This window comes from Zalophus californianus, chromosome 13, assembly GCF_009762305.2.
Source record: "Zalophus californianus isolate mZalCal1 chromosome 13, mZalCal1.pri.v2, whole genome shotgun sequence".
NCBI lineage: Eukaryota > Metazoa > Chordata > Mammalia > Carnivora > Otariidae > Zalophus > Zalophus californianus.
Genome location: NC_045607.1, coordinates 8,630,945 through 8,639,708, shown reverse-complemented (window position 1 = coordinate 8,639,708; position 8,764 = coordinate 8,630,945). Strand labels below are relative to the sequence as shown.

The following is an 8,764-nucleotide window of genomic DNA, read 5'->3' as shown; positions in this document are numbered from 1 at the left end:
AGGGAGCAATGTCAGTTACACACTGCTCTTAGCACCTGGGTTATCACTGTTGCTCACTTCTCAGAGGTAAACTGCCTGTTTTTCAGCTTTCTCCGGAAAGGCAGGATGAGCAGCAGTTCTGAGAGGTAGCTGGAGTGATGACTCTGGAGGGCTGGTGCAGCAGGGGGCGGTCTGCCTCCAGGCAGGGCAGCTGGACCGCTGCCCACTCAGGAGGGCTCTGCAAATCGGTGCTTCCTGGTTCGGAGCCATCTCACCCTAGTGGGATCCAGCTGGAGCCTGACCTCTTTTTGTCCTAACTTTGTTCCTTGTTTTAAAACATTTATTGAGCACTTGCCTTGTTGCCCAGCTTGGTGCTGGGCGCAGGAACTACAGTGAGAAACAAGACAGGGTCCCTGCTCTTGAGTCACAGGAAGCCCCTGACAACAGGAAATGCCGGTGACTTCTAAGAATTGCAAGAGGGCAAGACAAGGTCTCCATCGTGAAGCTGCTTATGCCCGACAGAGGAGGCAGCAGATGCTCAGGGCTCGGTGTGATAGCTCCTAGGTAGCTGGATGGAGTAGAGAAGCCTCAGCAGGAAAATGAGATTCATCCTAACAAACCCCAATTTGGACATATGAGCTACTGGGTTTTGTGTGTTTATCATACACGAGACACTTTGTAAGAGCTTTACGACCGTGATCGCGTTGTACTACTGCCAACAAGCCTTTGAGGTAAGAACACTTGTTCTCTCCCTTTTACAGATGAGGAGACAGGTTCAGAGAGTTTTCCCATCTTCCCTTTGTTCAGTGAGTTTTTTTTTTTTTTAAAGATTTTATTTATTTATTTGAGAGAGAGAGAATGAGAGAGAGCACGAGAGGGAAGACAGTCGGAGGGAGAAGCAGACTCCCTGCTGAGCAGGGAGCCCGATGTGGGACTTGATCCCGGGACTCCACGATCATGACCTGAGCCGAAGGCAGTCGCTTAACCAACTGAGCCACCCAGGCGCCCCTGTTCAGTGAGTTTTAACCATCGGCACTGTGTCCTTAATTTATTGCTTGACCAGAAGTTGAACCACCCCTAACAAGACATCAGGCCCACAAGGCCTGCCTAAGAATCCCAAGCAGATGAGCACATCCAACTCCATCGAAACTCTGGGATTCCAAGGAAAAAAACGAGGAGAAGCTTAAAGGAAGAGGAGAATGGGCAGAGGTTACTTATTTGAGTGTCATGAGTACTGAGGACAAGTAAAAAAAAAAAAAAAAAGTGTTGCGGTATAAATTGTCAGCTAAGCCCAGCTTCCACATTGGGAAATAGCACAGGTGCCCTGGTTCCTGCCAGCAGAAGGATCAGAGCAGAAATTTTGAGAATCTCCCTGGGCAAAGGAGTACCCTGGACAAATTTAACGCACTGACTAGTTCAGCAATGAACGCCAAGGTTGCTGGGTGTTCTGAAAGGCTACTTATTTTCAGAGAGGCGAAAGACGTCTTACAAACCAGGTCATTAGGAATAAAGAAGGGGCCAAGATACCACCATCTTCTTGAGTCCTGACTGACAAGAAAGGCATCATCCCCTTTGAACAGAAACTGTTCTTGGGGGGATGAGAGTGGGAGGGAGGGAGGGAGGGAGGGAGCCGATGAGTTGAAGAGTTTTTCTCTTATAGTGGCCAGAGGCAAAGATTCCAAGAAGCTAAGCTCCATGATGAAAGGGGAGCCGAGAATGACAGTGTCCAGTGGGGGGAAGGGAGGGGAGATCTGGAGGGAGGGGTAGGGGAGACAAAGCCAGGGTGCACCTCCATACTGCGTTCCCCCTTGCATTGCTGCCATTGGTTCAGTCCCTCATATGTTAAGAGCTCCTGCTGATTCAGCACCCACCAGGTACGAGGCTCTGAGAGCCACTTTTCCTCGTATTTCATGGGGTTCTCATAACCATCTGGATCAGGTACTATCGTCATGAGAAAACCGAGGTTTATAGAGTCTGATTATCCTTGCCCAAGGTTCATGGTTTTTTACCATGGGACCAATCTTGGAAATATGAGGAAAGAAGCACTGAATCTGAAGACAAAGTCAGCCCAGTTCGGGGGATGGACAGAGATGGACAGAGCTGAGACCAGTGGACAGAAGAAACATAGGACCTAGTGAGGAGCAGATCCTAGAGGAGCCCAGCAAAAGAGGACTGATCAGAGCAGGGCAGGTACACAGGTTTCAAGCAAGCCCCAGCTCAGGATCAGCAGAGAGGAGGAAGATTAAGTTCAGGAAGGCAGGTGCCACGCAGGATGCTGCTCACTCTGCACCTGGGAGCACCCTTTTGTTTGATACAGAGGATGAGAACCTCAAACTAGTACCAGACTCTCTCAATGGGCGATGTATGGTCTTCTCCCCCTTTCCCTTCCCTATTCGTTTTTTCCGTACCCCTTCTCCCCATCTAACACGCTATACATTTTGTTAGTCTATGCCTCTCTTTCCCTGGCTGTTCCTGAGAGGTAAGGGCTGCTTCCCCCTGTCCACTGCTATATTCCCAGGACCTCGGGCCATGTTTGGCACTCAGCACTCAATAAATATTTGTTGAATGAGTAAATATGCAACAGTGATAGCATGCCAGGGTCCCTCAGGCATTGTATGCCTCCACTGTCCAGCTGATCTGCTTTGAGCATGGTGGTCTCACCTCCCCTGTTGGGACTCCCTCGGCTACTGATTCCTACAGTGGCACAAGCGAGGCCAGGATGCACAGGGGCTCTATAAGGCAGGATGAAAAACCAAAAAAGGAAAGGTTGGGGTGGTAGTTAACAAACGTCTACATTGGCCAATCCTCATCATACCTCATTAAAGTTGATTGAAAGAAAAAGAAAGATAGACTGTCCTCCCTCCACAATGCCTGGGACCATCCCACAGACCCACAGTCTGGGGACTCTGTTCCCAAAGGGCCCTCCTTCATTCTGATCCTATTGTAAGGAGAAAAGGACTAAAAAACTAGCACAAGGGAAAAAGAGAGCGAGAGATGAAAGAGACACCCCCTCTCCAGACCCTCATACTTGAAATCGTTAGTGAAGCCTTCAAACAATCAGATGCCATGACTTTTATTTTTAAATAGCTCTCAACTCAGGAAAGCACTGAAGTCATGTCGAAGGTCAATGGAACTATTTGCTCTAGGGAAATTTACTTAGGGAGGAAAGGTCCACCTCCCCGGGTATATTTTAAAGAGTCTTGGTCATCAAAGTCATCCCGCAAAGCCCTCTGACTTCTGAGCGACGGCAAGCAATGTTTCTAGTCTCGTGTTTGATGGACAGGATGTTGGCTTTACATTAAACACATGTGATGGCGTGAATACTCTTCACGTGCGGTTTGCTCCTTTCATTGAAATCCAAGGCGTGCCCAGCGGGTTTGTGCCCGGTTTCTAACACTGAGAGCACAAAGTCACCTTTTAAACCAGGCTAGATCTTTGCAGATGTCTCCACTTTACTGACTTTAGTCAGACATGTGCCTGTGAGTTACAACAGGGCCGTGTCTTGGGAGACATAGCTCTCAAGAATGCTACTGATTCTGAGATATACTCTGGATTTGTTGATTTGCGTTTGGAACAAAAACAAAAACAAAAACACACACACACAAAACACAACCTGATTAAATATACTCATTGATTGTAAGATGTCTTCTGATTCCAAGAATGTTTAAATGCGAACAAGAATGCATCCTTGATTAAAAGAGGAAATTCGGTAATATCAGGTCCCATTTTCAGAGAAATAAGAAAAAGCAAAAAGTCAAAAAGATAAGTGATTCACCCAAAGCAACTCTAAAGACTCCCCCACTCTTGGGGCATTTGGCTGGCTCAGTCAGTAGAGCACACGACTCTTGAGCTCAGGTCGTGAGTTCAAGCCCCATCTTGGCTCTAGAGCTTACGTTTAAAAAAATGACTCCCCCATTCTCTTAACCAGAATCCAGCACTGCCTACCATAGCATGTGAGTGTGAGCATGAAACTTTGCAGTTAACGGCTTTGATGATAAGTGGGGGGCAAATGCTCTGGGCCAAAGGCAGTCCTGTATGTATTTGTGTACCCTCTCTTGAGTACCCTCTCTTTTGACCAGGTAGGTGTGTCCTCCTCAAGAAGCAGGGCACAGAGAGGACCCATGCAGATTTCCCCAAAACTCCATTTTTCAAATGAGAATTCCCTACAAATGTGGAAGGTCTTTCTCATCTATCCTCATCATGGGTCAAGGGAAGCTGCAAAATAGAGGCTGGTTAGGACCAAGGACTTTTTACACAGATGGGGAGACTTGGTTGTAAGGTGTGTTGCAGGGAAAAGGGGAGGAGAAAGAGGGGTTTGGTCTTCATTCATTCATTCATTCATTCATTCTTTGTCTCACTCAGCAAATATTTGTTACTGCTCATTCAGGTTCTCCGCAGGATGCAGAGGAAATGGGTCAGTTAAATAGTCCCTGTCCTCAAGGAACATAGTTAGAAATCAAAACAGGTAACTAGTCATTATCTATTAATGTAACAGATACTTACGGAGTACCAAGACCTGGAGAAACAGCAGGGAAGAAGTCAGACAAGGTCTCACCCTCATGGAGTTTATAGGCTAGTGGTGGGGGACACAGATATTAAGCTCATAATTGTGCAGATAATTAATTAATTACCATTGTGGTGACTACAAAGGAGAAGTACAGAGTGCCAGCAGAGTCGGTTAAAGGCGCAGTGTTGGAAAATCAGCAGGAAACTGAGAGGGCAGGAAGAAACGGACAGTGAGGAAGGACTCCAGAGGGAGCATCTGTGCTCCCTCTGTGGGTGTCAGCAGGGCTCAGGTCCAAAGGAAGGCAGGCCCACTCAGAAGTGCAATAGCTGAAACGGGAGGAGAGCAGACAGCAAGCCATCTCTCCAGGAAGTAAGAAAAGGCCTCATGGAAATGGGCGGGGGCTCTCGAAGCCAGACTTTCTCCCTCGCTTCCTTGTTGATCAAGAATAATTCTTGAGAGTGCCATGCTGGAAGCATTGAATCATTATCTTATTTACCCGTGAAGGTAGGTACTATCACCCAGTACGCAGATGCAGAGGCCAGTGCTCAGAAGGATGAGTGCCTTGCCCTGGATCAGATCATGGAGCTCTGTGGCTGAGCAGAAACGGAGACCCAGATCTGCCTCACTGGTTAGCCACAGCACTCTACTGCCCAGCCTTGGCGGTGGGAAGTGAGACTATGATTCACACCTCACCGTCCAATCACCACTGAACAGATGAAGAAGAGAGGTTCAGAGGCGTGAACCAACTACCTGGTCCCTGTTACACAGGCACGGGGGATGAGAGGGGTGTCCAAGGAAGAGGGCTCTTCCTGGCCCGGTGGAACACTGACGCTACCCTGCAGAGGTGGTCAGGTGGAAGGAACCCTGACCGTCTGGGATGTTCTAGAAATCAGTGGACATCTTGGGACTATTTGGGGAGACACACGCCCCCTGCTGGCCCAGAACTAGTAGGTAGTGAGGCAGGTGGAAGGGGCATACACCCACATCCTGGTGAGGGGAGCGGTAATGAGGAAAGCCCCAATACTTCATACAATCTTCATACTGAGTTTAAGGGATACTCAGACTCTTGTGTGTCCTGTACAGACTCTAACAGGTGCCAACACAGACAGATTTTGCCGAACTCTGGGGATTTTATGTTTTATTGATTAATTTTGTTTTTAAAGATTTTATTTTTAAGTAATCTCTACACCCAGCATGGGGCTCAAACTCACAACCCCGAAAGCTCCACTGACTGAGCCTGCCAAGCACCTCCAAACTCTGGGGATTTTTAAGTGGGCCAGAGCCACATAGCATAGCCTGACCTCTGGCAGAAAGGGTCTCCTTGTGGGAACCAGAAGAGGGACAGGCTGGGATCAGATAACCTGGCTATCAGTGCTCAGGAATCTGAAATAGGTGAGAACTGGAGATTCAGTACCATCTGTCCTAGGAAGGGAGAGGAAGAAAGACAGGGAAGGGAATTCACTTACAAGCACTTCACACACTATCTCCACTGACACGTGACGAGGAGGGCAGGCAGGGAGATGTGTTTTAGCCACGTGCCTCAGAAGAGAAGGAGGAACACAGATATCAGCCAACACCAGCTGTCACTCTCACAAATGCTGACCCCCATAATGGCAAAACCACTCCTTGACTGGATTGAAGGTTAAGCCCAGACTTTGACGAGATGTGAATTTGACCATTTCATAAACACTGCTGGCAAGGCTGGATAACTGTGGAATAAATTAAAATGAGGCCCATACATCACCCTCTAGCCTCTTTTTGATTTCAAATGGGCTGAAAAATCACTTTGAAAATGCTACCAAGATTATGGGAAAACAGAAACACATACATTCCAATTGTGGAGAAGCGACGCTTTTCTAACTACAACAAATTAGTGAAGATTATGACACATAATCAGCCAAATGACAAAAATAAAAGCAGGGGACTGGAAAAATCTAGGAATTTAGTGGCCCAAGTAGGTGGGCAAATAAAAATATATCTGTGAGGGAAATACCCAGTGTCCAATGGACAGATGGCCAGTAACTTTGAGACACATGACAAAAAGGTGAAACACTTAGGAACATGTTACAGTCCTTAATGACATGCAAATACTGTATTACAGCCAAGAAGACCCCAACTCCTACCAACAAATTTAGCAACAATCAAGTTAAAATGATGAGGCCCACAGCTGCTCTGAAGGGAAACAGGAACTCACTCATGTGGGCTTGTGAGTCAGCCCAGTCAGTGGTCCTGAGGAAACCTGGTGTGACAAGAAGATGCATTCCTGTGCCCTTGAGTTCACTGATCTCACTCTTGGGGACAGATCTCAAGGAAATAGCTCAAGAGGAAGAGTAATTAGAGAGTGACACTGCCCAGGTGCCTGCAGTTAGAAACTGGTTACCTAAAATTCTGTGTTTGGAATATTCTGTTGCCATAAGAAGTTCCTGTCTGGAGTCAAGAGAGATAGGGAGCTCATCCCAAGTGTGCCATTCAGCTGTGTGACTTTAGATATGTCACTTAACCTCTCTGAGCCTCAGTTCCCTCCTGGATAAAATGGAGATAATAATTGATGGCTACCCCCTGGGGTTGTGCATTAAAGGGGGTCATGTCTATAAAGTGTCTGCACAGTGCCCTGCACAGACTAACAAAGGGTAGCTGTTGTTATTGGAAGATGACTATTTGATAGAACCCAGAGAAAGAGTTCCTGATTGCAAAGGATGAAGTAGCATCAGAAGTCTCAGCTTTGTATCTTGAAGAAGAGCTGGTATCTTGACTCCTGGTTTATTTTTATTACAAATTCAGAAAAGGGAAAATGAACTCTGCCACTACTATGGAGGAATCCGCCAAAATGCAAAGGGGGGTAAACCTCTTCAAAGGGGGTTAAATTCGCCCAAAGCCGAGAGGAAAATGCTGGCCAAGCTCGCACTCGCAGCCAAGTATCAACATTGGGGTGTCTCCAAGGATCAGGAAATGCACATTTTTTGAGGCCTGCTCTGCGGCAGGGGTTTTAAAACCGCAAGTTCGGAATTTTCATCTCCCGCTTTAGGGGGGTAGGTAATCTTCCCAAGGTCATACGTGAAGTGACCCGATATGGCAGGTCCCCAGGCCCGTGCTTGTCACCACTGCACCTTACTGCCTTCATCTGTCCCGCCGGGAGCGGTTCGGGTGAGGAGTAGGCGCCCGAAGGGCTGTGGGATCGAGGGTCTCGGAGGGGGAGGGCTGGGCCACCGGTGGTCGCAGGCCCCCCGGGGGTGGCGGGTCGAGGGTCCTGGCCTACCCATTCCTCTCCGCTCCGGGAGACCCGCGGCGCGCCCCGCGGCGCGCCCCGCTGCGGAGCCCTCCTCCCGCCAGCAGGGGGCGCCGAAGAGAAGGCGGGCGGAAGGCCGTGGGGCGCAAAGCCGCCGCCGCTCCTTCCCGGAGTCGGGACCAAGGCCGCCGCTCGCCCACGCGTCCGCCGCGAGGCTCCTAGACTCGGCCGAGGCGGGATCTGGAATCCCGAGGCCCAGCGAGAGGTTCGTCCCGCAGCGCCACCGCCCCCGTCCGCGCCTGCCCGGAAGCGCTGGCGCCGAGGGGGCGGGGCCGGGAAGCGCTTCCGGGGGCGGGGGGCGCGGGCTGGGGCGGCAGCCGGAGCGGCGGGGACGGGCCTGGCGCCGGCGGCGGCGGTGGGGGCGCCGCGGGCGGGCGATGTGAGCGCGGCGCTCTCGGCAGGTGAGGCGCGCCGGCTGGGGGCGGCGGGCGGCGGGCGAGGAGCCGGCGGAGCGGGCCGGGCCGGGGGCAGCCCTCGGCCGCTGTCCGGCTCCCTCTGGGCGCGGCGGGGCGGGCGCCTCCGCGCCTGGTCAGTCCGGCGGGCCGGCGGGTGGGCGGGCGGCGCGGGCTGCAGCCGAGGCCGGGCGGGGTCGGGAGGCCCGGGCACCTGCTCTGGCCAGGCGCTCGCCCTGGAGGGGCCAACAGTGGTCGGCCCCGGAGTCCGGGCGCCGCTGGCGGGGCCGCGGGTCGCTCGCGGCCAGCTGCCCCGGGCTCCCCAGCCTCCACCCCGGGCGTCTCGGGATCCCATGCTTCCGGGCGCCTTGCCCCCAGGGGCGCTCCCCCTTTGTACGGGGAGGCTGGATGGTTGAGTGCCCTGGAGAGCCTGGCCCGGCCGCGGGGTCGGCCCTGCCAGTGGCTGCAACGGACCCCCTGCCCCACGCCACCGCCTTTCTCCAGGTAAACAGGCGGCGGCGCGTCCTGCTTGGCTCTAGACGTCTCCATGGTCACTCTCGCCCTCAGTCGGTCCTGCCATTACGGAGGGCCGGGCTGGGG

The 8,764-nt window shown here is 51.5% G+C and overlaps 1 protein-coding gene across 3 annotated transcripts in view; it reads left to right on the top strand.

The window, feature by feature from the left end:
• Positions 1-525: 525 nt before the first annotated feature.
• Positions 526-8,764, top strand: part of ZBTB34 (zinc finger and BTB domain containing 34) — a 31,073-nt gene continuing 22,834 nt past the window's right edge. The window contains exon 1 of one of the 3 annotated variants that reach the window (XM_027616364.2): positions 526-710. The gene's annotated coding sequence lies outside the window, so the exon portion shown is untranslated. Of the gene's footprint in view, positions 711-8,113; positions 8,174-8,764 lie in introns of those variants that run through there. The other 2 variants (XM_027616361.2, XM_027616363.2) reach the window with 2 other exon arrangements.